A 14,211-nucleotide genomic window follows, 5' to 3' on the forward strand; every position below is an offset into this window, starting at 1 on the left:
ACACGAAGTTAACAATTTGCATATAATTATTAAATATTTTGAATGATTTAAATATTATCCAAACACTGTTATCATTGATATAGCTTGAATTGTAACAGATTACACCTGTTATGTACAAAATTGATTTAAAGTTCATTAACCTTTATAAAAATACATGTATTTTTGCAAAACTTATTCCACAAACGAGCTAAAAACTGAAAATGTGTCACGTGCATTTTCGCTCTAACCATTTTAATGCGACCTCTTTTGATGAATGAAAGACATGTACTTTACGAATATCTTTATTTTATTAAATGTATTTAAGCTCTTTTAATAATAAGTAACCCTATAATAAAAAATAATAAAAATATGATAAAATCTTTTAAAATTTATAATAAAAAAAAAATCTTGATTAAATTTTCTATAACAAGAAAACATTCTTGAGATACCTTGTACCTTAAAACAAATTGTGGGTTACGATATAAGTTTTGCCATTATAATTATATTCCTAACAATTTTAATTAAAATGATTTCTAATAATTAAAAGCAGTCTGTGACTCGTTACTTAATATCTAAAAATATATTAAAGGCTTACTCGGCTATTGTATTACATTAGGTTTTAGCACGTAAGGTTGTCACGACTGCGGGATTGCGGTCGCTGCCCTGTTGTTTTAAAAAATACTGTTTTACATTTTCTTACCTACAAACCTCGAATTTATGTAGAAAAGGCCTAATAATTCTTATGGAACTTCCTTTTTTTCAACTTCTTTTATTTAATCTGAACTTGTTTTTCTTTTTTTAATGTAAGTAGTTCTGTTAATGTTAAGTTATATGCGATATTGTGTTAGTTTTTCATAATTTTAAGGATTATCGAACGCCTCATTTTTTTAGTAAATACGTATATATATAGGTATTTTAACAAGAAAATATGTCACCTGGTGGTATAAATAGTCAGCACCGATTGAACATTAACTAAGGGTGCTAAGATGTTATGTCCTTTGTGCCTGTAGTTACAATTCGCGGTAAAATATCTAATGAGTGGGTGGCACATACCGAGGCGGTCTCACACAAAGCCCTACCACCGAGTTAAAAGCTAAATTACTTATTACCAAGTTAAAATATTTATTCAATTACCTCATTGCCATATTAAAAATTAATCATATTATTTTTAATTTAATAAATTTTTTTTTTAGATTTTTTTGCTAAGTATGTCAAAGTTATGTTGATTTTTATTAAAATGGTACGTTTTTTATTAATCATTTTTATAATCAATATTACTTATGTAATAAATCAAATAGTAATCAGTTGACACATAACGCACTGGTCTAAAATTATTTAGCCATTCTGTACAAATAAGATTTTTTTTTTAAATAATATACACAGGTACATTTTAATTTATTGCAGTTTTAATTGTCTCCATCAATTTATTTTCATTAGAGTTAATGCTGTTGCAAGCCTATCTAGGTAGTTACCATCCATTCATCAGTACTTAGTATTACGGTGTTTCGGCTTAAGGGCATAGTAAGTTTGCATAATTATATAGTACCTATTAAGATCTTATTATAAGAAATAAGTTTGTTTTCTAACATCTATAAATTAAAATATTTTTTTTTCTTGATAAGAAATAAATATTAAATAGAAGGCTACTCGTACTATGCACATGTATAGGCGTGCAAGGGATGGAAACGTTCGTTATCTAAATCTGACTCAAGAGTTTGCCAAAATATCTGTACGGCGGTAATGGACATTTAAGAGTTATAATATTCTGCGGCATCTGAACTTGAAGGGTTATAACAGATATAAACTCGTTAAATCCTTCCTGCTGAGTTTTCTTATTGTTAATCTTATATCCCGCATGGCGTGACAATATTGTTATCGGGTTTAGTAGACCCCATGTTGATTCCAATACAGCAAATTGTATATTTATAATATATTTTTATTGTAGTTACATCCTCTATCAATTCTTCTATACATATAAAAAAGAAAATTAAAATTAACTTAATACTAATAAGGCAATAAAAAAAAAACTAAATTATATTAAAATTTTGACAACAGTCTCTATATACGAGCGAGGATGCGGAAAATATATATTTATTGTTTTTTTATTTACGATTATAAAAATACGTTATAAAATTATCATAATAAATACACGTATACCAGAATAATTAGTATACACGGTGTAACGACAAACCGCAACATAATTATAATTAAAACCATGACATTGAAGGAATAATATTTCACTAAGGTTGCGGCTTTACGTATAATATATTAACTCGACTTGTTAATATGGCCTCATGAAGACCTAAGTGTATAAAATAAATTATTCCAGTTAAATATTGAAACAGGTTTCCCGGGACACTCGGTTTAACTAAGTTGCTTTAGATATAAAATAACAGACACAATCAAATAAATTAACAACTATTAAGAATCATTAAATTATTATGAAAACTATGTTATTTAAAACAGTAACAAAAAATAATTTAAAACCGTATACAATGAAAAGAGACACAGAGAAATAGAAAGAGATGGCAAGCTCTTTCTACTGTTAGCAGAGTAAAAGAATATGTTTCAAATAAATACGAACTCATGCGAGTACAATCACATTCAACAAGAAAATCAAACGGAAATCAAATCAAAATCCGTTTCGAAATGGAGATTCTATCGAGATGACCGACTGGCACTTTTTTATGGCATTGGTTGGCGGACGAGCACATAGTCCACCTGATGGTAAGTGGTCACCACCGCCCGTAGACAAAGGCGCAGTAAGAAATATTAACCATTCCTCACATCACCTATGCGCCACCAACCTTGTGAACTAAGATGTGATGTTCCTTGTGCCTGTGATTACACTGGCTCACTCACCCTTCTAGCTGGAACACAAAAATAATTATAATGTAAATTAGGTATATTATATTTTACATGATCGAGCTGCTTGTTCTCTTGGGATATTACGTACCTACTCCTAATGCGAGATTAACTCACGTTTAGTGTATTACGTATGTATTTTACGTAAAATTATGAAATGATGACTGACTAAGATTAATTAAAAAAAAACACGATATATACCTAATTTATGTATAATATAATTAATTTAATACTCTTGCATGCAGTTTTGTCTTTTTGGTCTATGTATGTACTAGTCGCTTTTTAGCAATAAGACTTTTGTCATCTTCCCTAGCTTTATATATAACCTATTTTTTATGATGTGGTATAGTAAAGAGTATTTATATTTGTACAAGGTGGAGCTGTCATCGGTCAAAATTAACTGTGAAGAATTGAAGAAAAACACGTGTACATGCTTTTGAATACATTAGCATAAATATCAATACAAAAATATTGAACGGGCACAAACTCGCGAAGTAGGTATTACTAAATCAGACGATTGTCAAATAGTAATATGTGCAAACACAGTAATACCCCAAAATATGTTATTTAAACAAATCTTAGCCCCGGAGATAACAAAAGCATCACACGTTAAAGATATGGAAGTACCTCGCTCTAAAATCCATTAAATAAAAATAGCGATAAAAAGACGTTACCTATACACAGTTTTATTTCGATGTTGTTTTGAGGTTAATGACTTCCAACGACATTAAGGTCACCAAGTTAGTGACATAAGTTAGTATTCCTATTATAGAAAATCCTAATAAAACAGTAGGTCGTATAATGTCTTTATGCCGTACCACCCCGTGATATGATCCCTGAAATTATGCAAGGTATTTTATAACAGTTCAATGCAAAAATAAATGTATTTAATGACTCATTTAATTCACTCAATAAAACTGAACTTACGTTAATCAAATATCATATTTAATGTAATTATTTTAAGCATTCGTTCATTTAAATAAAACGTGATATGTATTTTGAAATTTATAATAAAATACTCTTTGGAAATAAATGAGAAAAATAAAATTTAAATATGTCCAAGTTTTTACGAGACTCCACGTTTTGATGTCATAGTCTTATTTTATTTTATCGGGATGCTCTTTTGCGCTTGTGAATAAACATACAAAACATAAATATAGATAAAACGATACTCGTTTTATTTTCTGTCTCATAAAATTTTAATATATACATATAAATCTTTTGTACGTGTTTGTACCTGAACTTATATCGGTTGGATCGATTTTGATGATATTATTTGTATGTATTTAAGCGAAATCACTGGTAGTATAGGATTGACCCAGTAGGTGGTTAATAAATAAATAATACATACATATTGGACAACATCACATACATCACTCTGATCCCAATGTAAGTAGATAAAGCACTTATGTTATGGAAAATCAGAAGTAACGACGGTACCACAGACACCCAGACCCAAGACAACATAGAAAACTAATGAACATTTTCTACATCGACTCGGCCGGTAATTGAACCCGGAACCTTGGAGAGGCATACCACTACTCAAAAGTAAATCTGGGTAAAATAAGAATTTGACCATCCCTGGCCAAGTGAATTCTTAAAAATGGAGAATCGAAAACTATATTTTCGTATTTACTATTTAAGTAAGTTGAGAATTTTTCTCCCCAGTAGTAATATAAGAAGAATTCAAGTTTGTCCGTTTACATTAAGTGTAAAAAACTGTTATGCTTGTCTTTTAAATTTACAAAAGTCGTATTAAACACATTTTAAGCTGTTAAAACTCTTTTGGCTATAAGTTATTTTTAGTTAAATATCCTTAAGAACGTGCAAAAATAATAATATAAATCAGGTGTATCTTATATTAATGTAACTCTAACGGTTGTCTGGAAGATTCCTCATTGAGATAAGTTAGTTTTTGTACAGTTAATTTTGTTGTTTAATTAAGTTTATAGGTACATTATGCCCTTTTCCATATTGGTTGAGGAGTTAAGCGTAACAAACAGACACTCGATTTCGCATTTACAATAAGATTATATTATAAGATTATATCCATTCCAAGCCAATAACATAAGCTGTTGAAGATAAATCTACAATTTCCTGAGAAAAAGTGTAATAAACAAGAACTCTTCTGAACTCTTTTAAGCCGAGTTTTAGTGTCCCAAATAGAAAAAAAAGGGAACTTAGGGTTTTTATGTTTGACCACACAGTTGTAGGAACGTTATAATATAGTCTGCGTGGTTGTCTAGAGTCCTTTGAGAATTGCCATCGAGGACACAATCGGTCAGGTGGACATCATCATTAATAATGGTGTATAAAATATGGGCGATTAAAAATCGTTATAGAGAATGTTTATATTCCATCGCTGAATAGCTTAGGATTACAATAATTGGGATTGTTGCATTCCGGTTTGAAGCTAGTGAACCTACGGCACCAGGAACATAACATTAGCTCCCAGGGTTGGTGGCATATTGTCGATGTAAGGGATGGTTAAAATTTCTTACAGCACCATTGTCTATAAGCGGAGAAGACCAGTTACCATCAGGTAGCCTATATGTTCATCCACCAAAATATAGCATTAAAAAACTGCATAAAAACTAAACGGATTTATCGGTCTGTCAACTTCAAATGGAAAGTTGATTGTGGGGACGGCTAAATCGCATACAGATAGATTTTTAATAAAGTTTTTGAATGAAAATCTTGTCACGTAAAAATATTGTTTCACAACGTACCTATCTGAATTTCAAGCGCTAACGTCTGATCGTTTAGAATATTTTTATTTATTTTGTAACTAAGCCAAGAAATAAAGAGTAATAAATAAAGAAGTTTTCATATTATAATTCAACTCTAAATACATTTAAATTAGTATCGGATTTCATATATTTTTATTAATTCTCATGACCTCACACGACGACGTTAATTTCAATATAATCGTTGGAATAAAAATCCTTATTCAACATAGAAGCATAAAAATTGCTGATTGATTAAAATGAAAAACTAATCTATATTCAATAGACTATATTAAGAATAAGTATTTATTTAAATAACATTGTCTATGAAACCCCAACAAGATATACAAGATATACTCTTTTAACGCAAAATTCTCATGAAAATTAAAGTATGGGGAACTTTGTTTAAAAATGGTGGGCGAAGTATTTAAAAATGACTGAAATTTTATAGCACTACAGCAAGCAGTAAATTGGTGCAAACTTCGATAAACTCTTTTTACATGCGAATAAAGTGATTAAAATCGTGCCCAGCTTTCCGTGAATAGATTACCCTACAAGCCCCATGTTGGTTAAGCTGAAATGTATGTACATGCATCATATAAGAGTCATCTTTGAAATATATAACAAAGTGTCACTTAAAAACAGTTTCATCCGAGAATAACCGAGAGTCGACTTTACTGAATACTTTAATATTTTCAATGATTTTCATAACTTTAGCACATTTATTAAAACTGATATTTATTAAATATGATGTTATGATAAAATGATTTACGTAACTTTTGACCTCAATTCCGATATCAAACTAGATTTATTTTATATAAATACAATTTCGGCGTTCAATCAACAAGACCATCGCTCAATTACCTAACATTGGGCGTTCGTTATTTACGATAACATTTTGTAGTATAATATTCAATATAAATATTCATGTAGTATTTATTATGCTATCTTTACTTTTTCTAGTTGTACTTAGCCCGAATTTTCGCTCCCGTGAATTTCCCGAGACAAAAAGTATCTAACGTACGTCACTCTTCGTTACACAGTATATACAATGCCTGATAGAATGACAAATCAAGAAAAAGATCAATATTATTACTGTTGTAATGGATTTTCCGGTGATATAATTTTGAGTAGGTCCTTTTTTTGCAGTCTACACTAGTCAGTTATTCTATACATCTCTTTATACCGCTGTGCTTCGGCTTCAAAGGTGAGTGAGACAATATTTACAAGAGGTGACCATTTCCTATGAGGCAATTTAGATTATTTATCGTTATCTCTTTATATTATTTGAAAAGTTACAGCTTGAAGTGTCTAAATTCGGAAAACCAGATTTTCGTTTTTTGGTTTTATTTTAGCCTTTTGCCGAAAACGAAACGAAAGCCGGGGGAGGCTCATAGAATGCCAACCATCATATTGGCTAGCCCGCATAGGGTAACCCGCACCTGCTACCTTTTTTAAGGTCATCGGGTCATCGGTTTGCCTAAACGTCATCTCCACTCTAGCATGTGTCGGGTCCATCGGCAATCAAGGCGCCTGAAGACAAGATCAGCCCAATTCCATGTTAGCGAGTGTGTTTTAAATATCATTTGTTAATTTAGGTATTTTTACCTCAGATGAAAAGTGTTTAAGAAGCTTTGTAAACTCAATAACCAAGGGTAGGGTTAGTTTCTCAATTAACCTTTAACTGAATCTAGATCAAGTTCGGCGAATGCCGGTCAAGGAGATGGGGTTGCACTTCGAACAGTATTTCAAGATTACGGCTTATGTATAATTTGATGTGGTCATATATTATTGCAGTGTGTATGTATTTAGTTTATAAAAAGTTATATCAGAATGGGTGTAGACCAATCAGCAGTGGTCTCTAGGTTATTTTTGTTCTGAACGAGATGTCTCGACCGCAATGTATATTTTTAATAAATGTAAGTATATTATATTTAGATAATATTTTTATTATAGGTAGGGATTTTTAAAATCTGAAGTACATTAATATCAGTTATTCTACTGTTAAGTGTTATTATTCTCCAGTTTTTGACAGATATAATGGCGCATATTATAACAAATAACAATTTACGAAACCTTAGTAATTTTTGATTAAATTCCGTTCAGCAATAAATAGCACTGCATAAAAACTAGATGAATTTTGTTTCTGACAGCTTCGAATGGAGCGTTGACTGTGGGTACGGACTAAATCGCGTATAGATCGATTTTTAGAAATTGTTTTTGAATGAAAATCTTGTCGCAATATTGATACGATCAATATTTGTATTGTTCAGTTCTGTTTTTTAACGGATATTGACATTCAGGCGAGGCATATTTAGTAAAATATTTTTCGGTCAACTGGCGTATATATACTCTAGGAAAAAACCAGTGCCTGGGTGCAGTATACTAATGCACTCCGTGTATTATGTGATTTATCTCCGGTCTTCGGTTAAGCTGCATTGGTGATTCAGCTTAATAAATGAAGTTACTACGACGTCCTTTGATCTATTGAAATCTCATTATATCGGCAGAAATTCTCTTCTAAATATGGGTATAAAGTTTTAAGACTTACCGCTAGTAAATTCATATGTCGTAATAGTTTTACATATACAGTACCTCGAATAAATTGATTGGTTGAAGTTGAAAATTGAAAATTTTGTGAGTCCAGCTTGGAGCGAGTTAAAAGTTTATTGCAAAGTTCAAAATTTAGGAAAATACTTTCTTTGAGCATGGGAACGAAGGTCTAGTCGCTATAATTCCAAATGTCTATAAAGTTATATGGAAATCAGTCGCTATTATTATTGCCTTAAGCATACAGATTAAAATAGAGTTATAATTTATAGGCATTGTAAATTTAATTGTAAATTAACTATGTAATAATATTATAATAAAGACTTTATTCTTTATTATTTAATTCGCATATTTTAAGAGCGCAATAATTATTTATTATTTAATATATACTTTATGGAAATTCGTACAAAATACGAGAGTATTATTTTTTAGATACCGGGAAAATATTAATTATCTCTGATATCGTCAATACCCTATCAAAACCTTTTGTTACAGGGGCACACACACCAACTGGAAGGGTTTATACACCCTTCAAATCGCAACACAACAATACTCGGTATTACTGTTTGGCGGTAGAATATATTATAAGTGGCCAGAGAGGTTGGCACAAAGCTCTACCCCCAAGTTCATTGTAGATGAAACCGTATTGAATTATATGTATGTTAATAAGAATTACAAAAAGTATCATCACTTTTGTATATAAAGGGGGTAATGCGTGATTAGGATCGCAACCATTAGGTGGCCTTCGGGGAATAAAGTTGAGTCAAAGTTAGTTTTTTTTTTCAAATTGAAATTATTTATTTGCAAAGTTGTAGGTACAATTATATTTTAAAACCATAACCTGCCACAACAACCATAAAATGGTATGCAAATGTCATATATGTATGAGTGAATATATCTATAAACAGAAAAAAATACGCATAATATCAGACGTAATTTTAATTTATTAAAATGTCATAAAGAATATCTCGTAAATTTACTATTACAAATAATATTTCCAAATTTCAATAATTTACAATAAAATTCTTTGTTTAAGAATTTAACGCATTACTGAAGTACCATATTCTTAAAATTCTTTTAAGATAATTAAAGTAACATACAGTAATCAATCAGTGCTTTAATTTTTTAAAACAAATGAAGTCTTTGTATTGATTGATGTAATTTGGCAACTTATTAAATAATTACAGCTATAAAATAAGTTTGCACTGCATAATTTAGTTCTTACTTAGGAAATTAATTAATCTGTCAGTTAATCGAGAGTTAAAATTCAGATAACAGTAGTTTCGAGTAAACAAATAAACTTAGCGTTACCTTTATAAAATAATATACGTCTCGTACATATTATGAATATTTTATCGAATCAGGTAATTAGTGATTACCATATACGAGTACCTATACAAAGAATGTAACGTAGGTATTAACATTGGTATACTATTTTTAGTAAAAGTACTTTGTTTTCTTATTTGAGAAAAAATATACTCGGTTTATGTGAACGTTATTAGTATAAGTAATATTAAAAATAGAAAGGCAACATAATATAAAGCAAACAATAAATTAAAGTAAGTGATCGCTTGAGGAAAACTGAAATAGGTCACTTGTAAACATCCACAATGATTTCAGATGATCAGATGCAAAACCGCTCCTGCAATAGCAGAACCGAATCAGCAGCAACATGTTAGCGTACACTTGTATACAGTGTGCGCAGAGAGCCGGCGCGTTCCCCCATCAGACGAGTCCGGGCCGTCGCGCGTTGCTCGCGTCTCCTCGGCTTCCTCGCCGACCGAAACTCGCGCAAACATTACTGAAAAATACAAAACAACTTCCCAATCAACAGTTGTGTATGTTCAGTTCTTCCAGATCCCCTGATTTGTTTCTGAAATAGTGAATTAAAACAAATTTACTACGCGTTGCGTAGTGCGTTTCGTGTAAACAAACGATGCATTCGATCTGCGATCGATTGATAAAATAGTTTTTATTTAAGGTTAAGTTTGTTGAACTTTTTTCGCGGCACGCGCGACTTTGTAGTGACGTAAGAAGTGCAACTAACCAGATTAGATACGCTAAGCCTGCTGTAATCATATAGGCCCAGGTAAAGGACGTTAAATGTAAATATACGAACGGTTACTTTCATTCATAAGTTTTAAATTATGTTGATCATCGGCTGAATTGTTAGCGGTATATGTTGCGATCGCAGTATTGCGCTGTGTCATATTTCCTACCAGGTTTGTTTATTAAACTCTTGAATTCTGTTTACCTATTAAAAACATTAGCGGTTATTCAAGGTGAAAACATAAATAACAATGAAATGAATTGTTATGCGTTTGCGTTACTGATACAGACCAGCTGCTGAGTGTATGATAACGAACTTCGAATCGACGTCGGTTTCATATTTCGATAAATCTGTCGTGTTAATACGATTTACGTTACACAATTTTATGTCACATAAAAATGATAAATTCAAGAAGGTTTAGATGTAGACAAACAGATATCGTAGTATGAACTTTGATTGGGACATTTAAAATAACGTTTATGTTATCGTTTACATCCGTAGTGAGTTTTTGATGATATCATATGCAATAAATTATGTTACAACATCGTCGGAAGGACTTGTTAGGACAAATAAATACATATATGTGTTGATGAAGGTCAGGGCTGTAAGCTATAAGTTTCACATTTTAATAACGAATAACCGTTTTTAAGTTGTTGTTATTTGAATAAACATTGCTTAGCATTAGCGTTATAATATCATTGGTTTTTTTTTTTAATATTTCATGGCTTAAGTTGTGATCGTAGAAACGTATCATTCCTATTCCATTTATTTGCAACATTAAAATATATATATATATATATATTTGTTTTTATTAGTATTTTCGAATTTCTTTAGAAAATATTTAAAATATATATTTAAATGAATTTATTCAAAGTAGAAGCATTACACTTGCTTATTGATAGTCAAAGTAAATAAATAAAATAGGTTTGGAAAATTAAATACTTAAACAGACAAAAATCTATTTAAGAAATTAAGCGGGGATTATTTTGTCTAAAGTTTGAGCGATAGAAAATTTATGTGCATATATAGATATATGTGGATTTGAATTACATATAATTTGATATTATAATAAGCGCAAATAAAATTAATACAACCTTTAATCAAAATTAGACCAGGATTTTCAGCAGCCTTCGTTTATTTCTTTTATTAAAAAAAAAAATACCTGACGTTTTTATGAACACGTCGAGAACTCACTTGACGTATGAAACCGTTCTCGTTAACGATAATGAATTTGACATCATTATAATAATTTAGCAGGTCGTACTAGAATTTAGAAGCCGAACCAGCTCTGGAGCGTGGACAACAAACAATATTATTTTATTCCTTTTTTCTAATTAACATTACAGGTGTTTCCTATACTATATTTAGTTAAAGACCTGAATATTCAATGTAACCTCCGAATATTGAACAGTTCGCGGTATTTCAGAATACCGGACTATCGGGTATTTTGCGTGAATTTCGAGTCTCGGTGCTCGAAATTCTAGCCTGTAATTAGTACGTGCTTAATTGAGACCAACTTGTATACTATTTTATATAAATATCTTGTTCTCAAAATTATTCGTAGGTAATTTCGTAATCAGATTATTTATGAGGTTAATAGGTATACGTTTAAAAAATAAAAATCCGAATTAACCGAATATTGATTGCGTTCTATTTTTAAAAATGATATACATTAATAAATTCTACTTATGTTTAGTATGTTATGTCGTTTCTGTAATATGAGCGTAATGTAAACATTGATCGAGCTAAGTAGGCTGATGCACTGAATGGCATTAGAAAATGCGCAACGCATCTGACTATTGATATAATTGATTATATTTCTAATCAGTTTAAGAGATATTGAACACACTCTGGTTCGTACAAAAGTAAATTGTTGACATAAAGCGATAACTGGAGCAATCAATGTTTCCGAAAGATTATTTTCTTATAACGTAAAACTATTCAGTTGTAAGGGATTTCCCCTAATCGTTTAATGACGTAATTAAATACCGAAACCCAAAAAAAATATAACGTAATTAAAACTTGATCGTACGCTTTTCATTTTAAAAGTTAGGGAAGCACACGAGTTTGAGAATTCAGTAAAGTTGTAAGTTAATCGACGAAACAGGGGAAAATTATGACTCACTTTGACGGCCTCGTTGGTGTAGTGTCTAGATGTATGACCGCAGATCCCGAGGTTCTAGGTTCAAACCCCAGGTCCGGACGATAAAAAGTTATTGGGCTTTTCTAAGCGATATATAGGTAATAAGGCTTTATATGCCAAAGTTACTAGTTTTTTTTTGTCAAAAAATTCTGAGTATTTGGTCGTTTATATAGTGATACAGCACTGTGCCTCGTAACGCACGAAAAACAGTTGACTAAGCATGTGAACTCTCTTCATTTGTTTCATTTTTTGTACCTTTTTTTAGTTTGCGCACACATTTGTGCAATTTAATCCTACAACGTTGCATATTCTCCGTTTAACATAACCGCAACGACTTAAAACGGTCAGGATATCAGCACTATGTAAATCCTACAACTGTTAATCGTGATCCTTATCAATGCCATACGTGAGAAAGAGATATCAATATTATCGTTTAAAACGGAACCGGTACCTATGCATACAATATTAATGTTTTATCTACTCGTCAACTTTTTGCATATGCCAGTTTTTAGTATCTATCAACAATGATTCGTATTTATATAAGTACATCGATGCTTAGCGGATTATCCTTAACGAATTTTATTTTTAATAGATTATTTTTAACATTACTATTTCAAACATTACGCTCATTAGCTTAGTCACCAACAATGTGGACGTCGCAGAATAGATACTGATCCTAGGGCTATTGTCATTCCCAATCCTAACATAAGCTGTACGCACAAATGGAGTGAACAATAAAGAAAAAAGTGATTCATGAAAACTCACATTGCTACTATTTTATAAACAAAACATTATGTGTTTTTGTGGAAAGCAATAATTTATAACTACGCTCATTTGTCTGCCAATAAAAATGAATATTAAAAAAAGTTATGGATATGCTCTTTAATATTAAAACAATCAAACTCTAACATAACAAATTTGGGTTTGGTGCAAAAGTCTTCTTCAACCGTTATTTTTAGTAAAAATCAAAATATTCCTTATTCAGCTAGACTCCTAGAACACACATTTGCATCACCATAATGCAGGATAAAATGGTCTATAAAGCTATAAACCTTTATTCGAAATGAAAAAGTTACTCAACCGATTTTATCTGTACCGTCTTTTATACAGTCGATTTCGAAAAAAATCGGTAATTGTTCACAATTAATCGATTAATTGTCAATTGTTTTTGTACACTGCGTTCGAACGCAGCTCAGTTTCAACAACCTCAGTTAAATCATCGTCCCTGATTTCCAATACATATCAATTGCTTGTCATTTGTCTGTCCGTACTAGATCGTTTCAGTATACGCCGATTGTCACTCGATATTTATAGAATTATTTATGAGCTCCATGTCGATATCAATGACGTAAGAGTACTCAAGATATTCATACAGATACATTTTGTGCAATATATATTAATTTATATCTTCAAATGAATGCTTACAGTGCGCTACACATATAAACTTGCGTAATATTTATACAAACAAAGCGTTAACTATTTTATGATTTATTAATCCAAAATTATAATAACTGCATAGAAATTATCTCGACCTTATGCGGGTATATCCAAGTTGTCAAGTCAAGTCTAATGACTGGTCTACAGATTTTTTCAATATAATGTATAAACCAATTTAATATGAATTGTTCGTGGAAGTCTTCTTCAGAACACTACGAGCACGAATGATTGACGACTAGAATTTGCGCTAGTTAGAGCTTGACTTGAGCAACTTCAATCTCTCTACGCGCTAGTTCAATTCTTACTTGTGCTCCAAACTTTTTCTATCGGATTCAAACATAGCAACGTATCATTGAAACAAATGTTTTTTATTACAAACGCACTAACGATCAAATCATATATAGGACTCAAATATAATTTTTTTTTTCAAAATAATTATTTGTAAAAAGTTTAAATAACTT

The 14,211-nt window shown here is 30.9% G+C and overlaps 1 protein-coding gene across 5 annotated transcripts in view; it reads left to right on the plus strand.

Annotated features, from left to right (window-relative positions):
• Positions 1–9,839: 9,839 nt before the first annotated feature.
• LOC125067601 (solute carrier family 12 member 4) overlaps positions 9,840–14,211 on the plus strand; it is a 343,127-nt gene continuing 338,755 nt past the window's right edge. For 3 of the 5 annotated variants that reach the window (XM_047676263.1, XM_047676307.1, XM_047676316.1), the window contains exon 1: positions 9,859–10,209. The gene's annotated coding sequence lies outside the window, so the exon portion shown is untranslated. Of the gene's footprint in view, positions 10,210–10,235; positions 10,343–14,211 lie in introns of those variants that run through there. The other 2 variants (XM_047676273.1, XM_047676281.1) reach the window with 2 other exon arrangements.

Source organism: Vanessa atalanta, chromosome 1 (assembly GCF_905147765.1).
Source record: "Vanessa atalanta chromosome 1, ilVanAtal1.2, whole genome shotgun sequence".
NCBI classification, from domain to species: Eukaryota; Metazoa; Arthropoda; class Insecta; order Lepidoptera; family Nymphalidae; genus Vanessa; species Vanessa atalanta.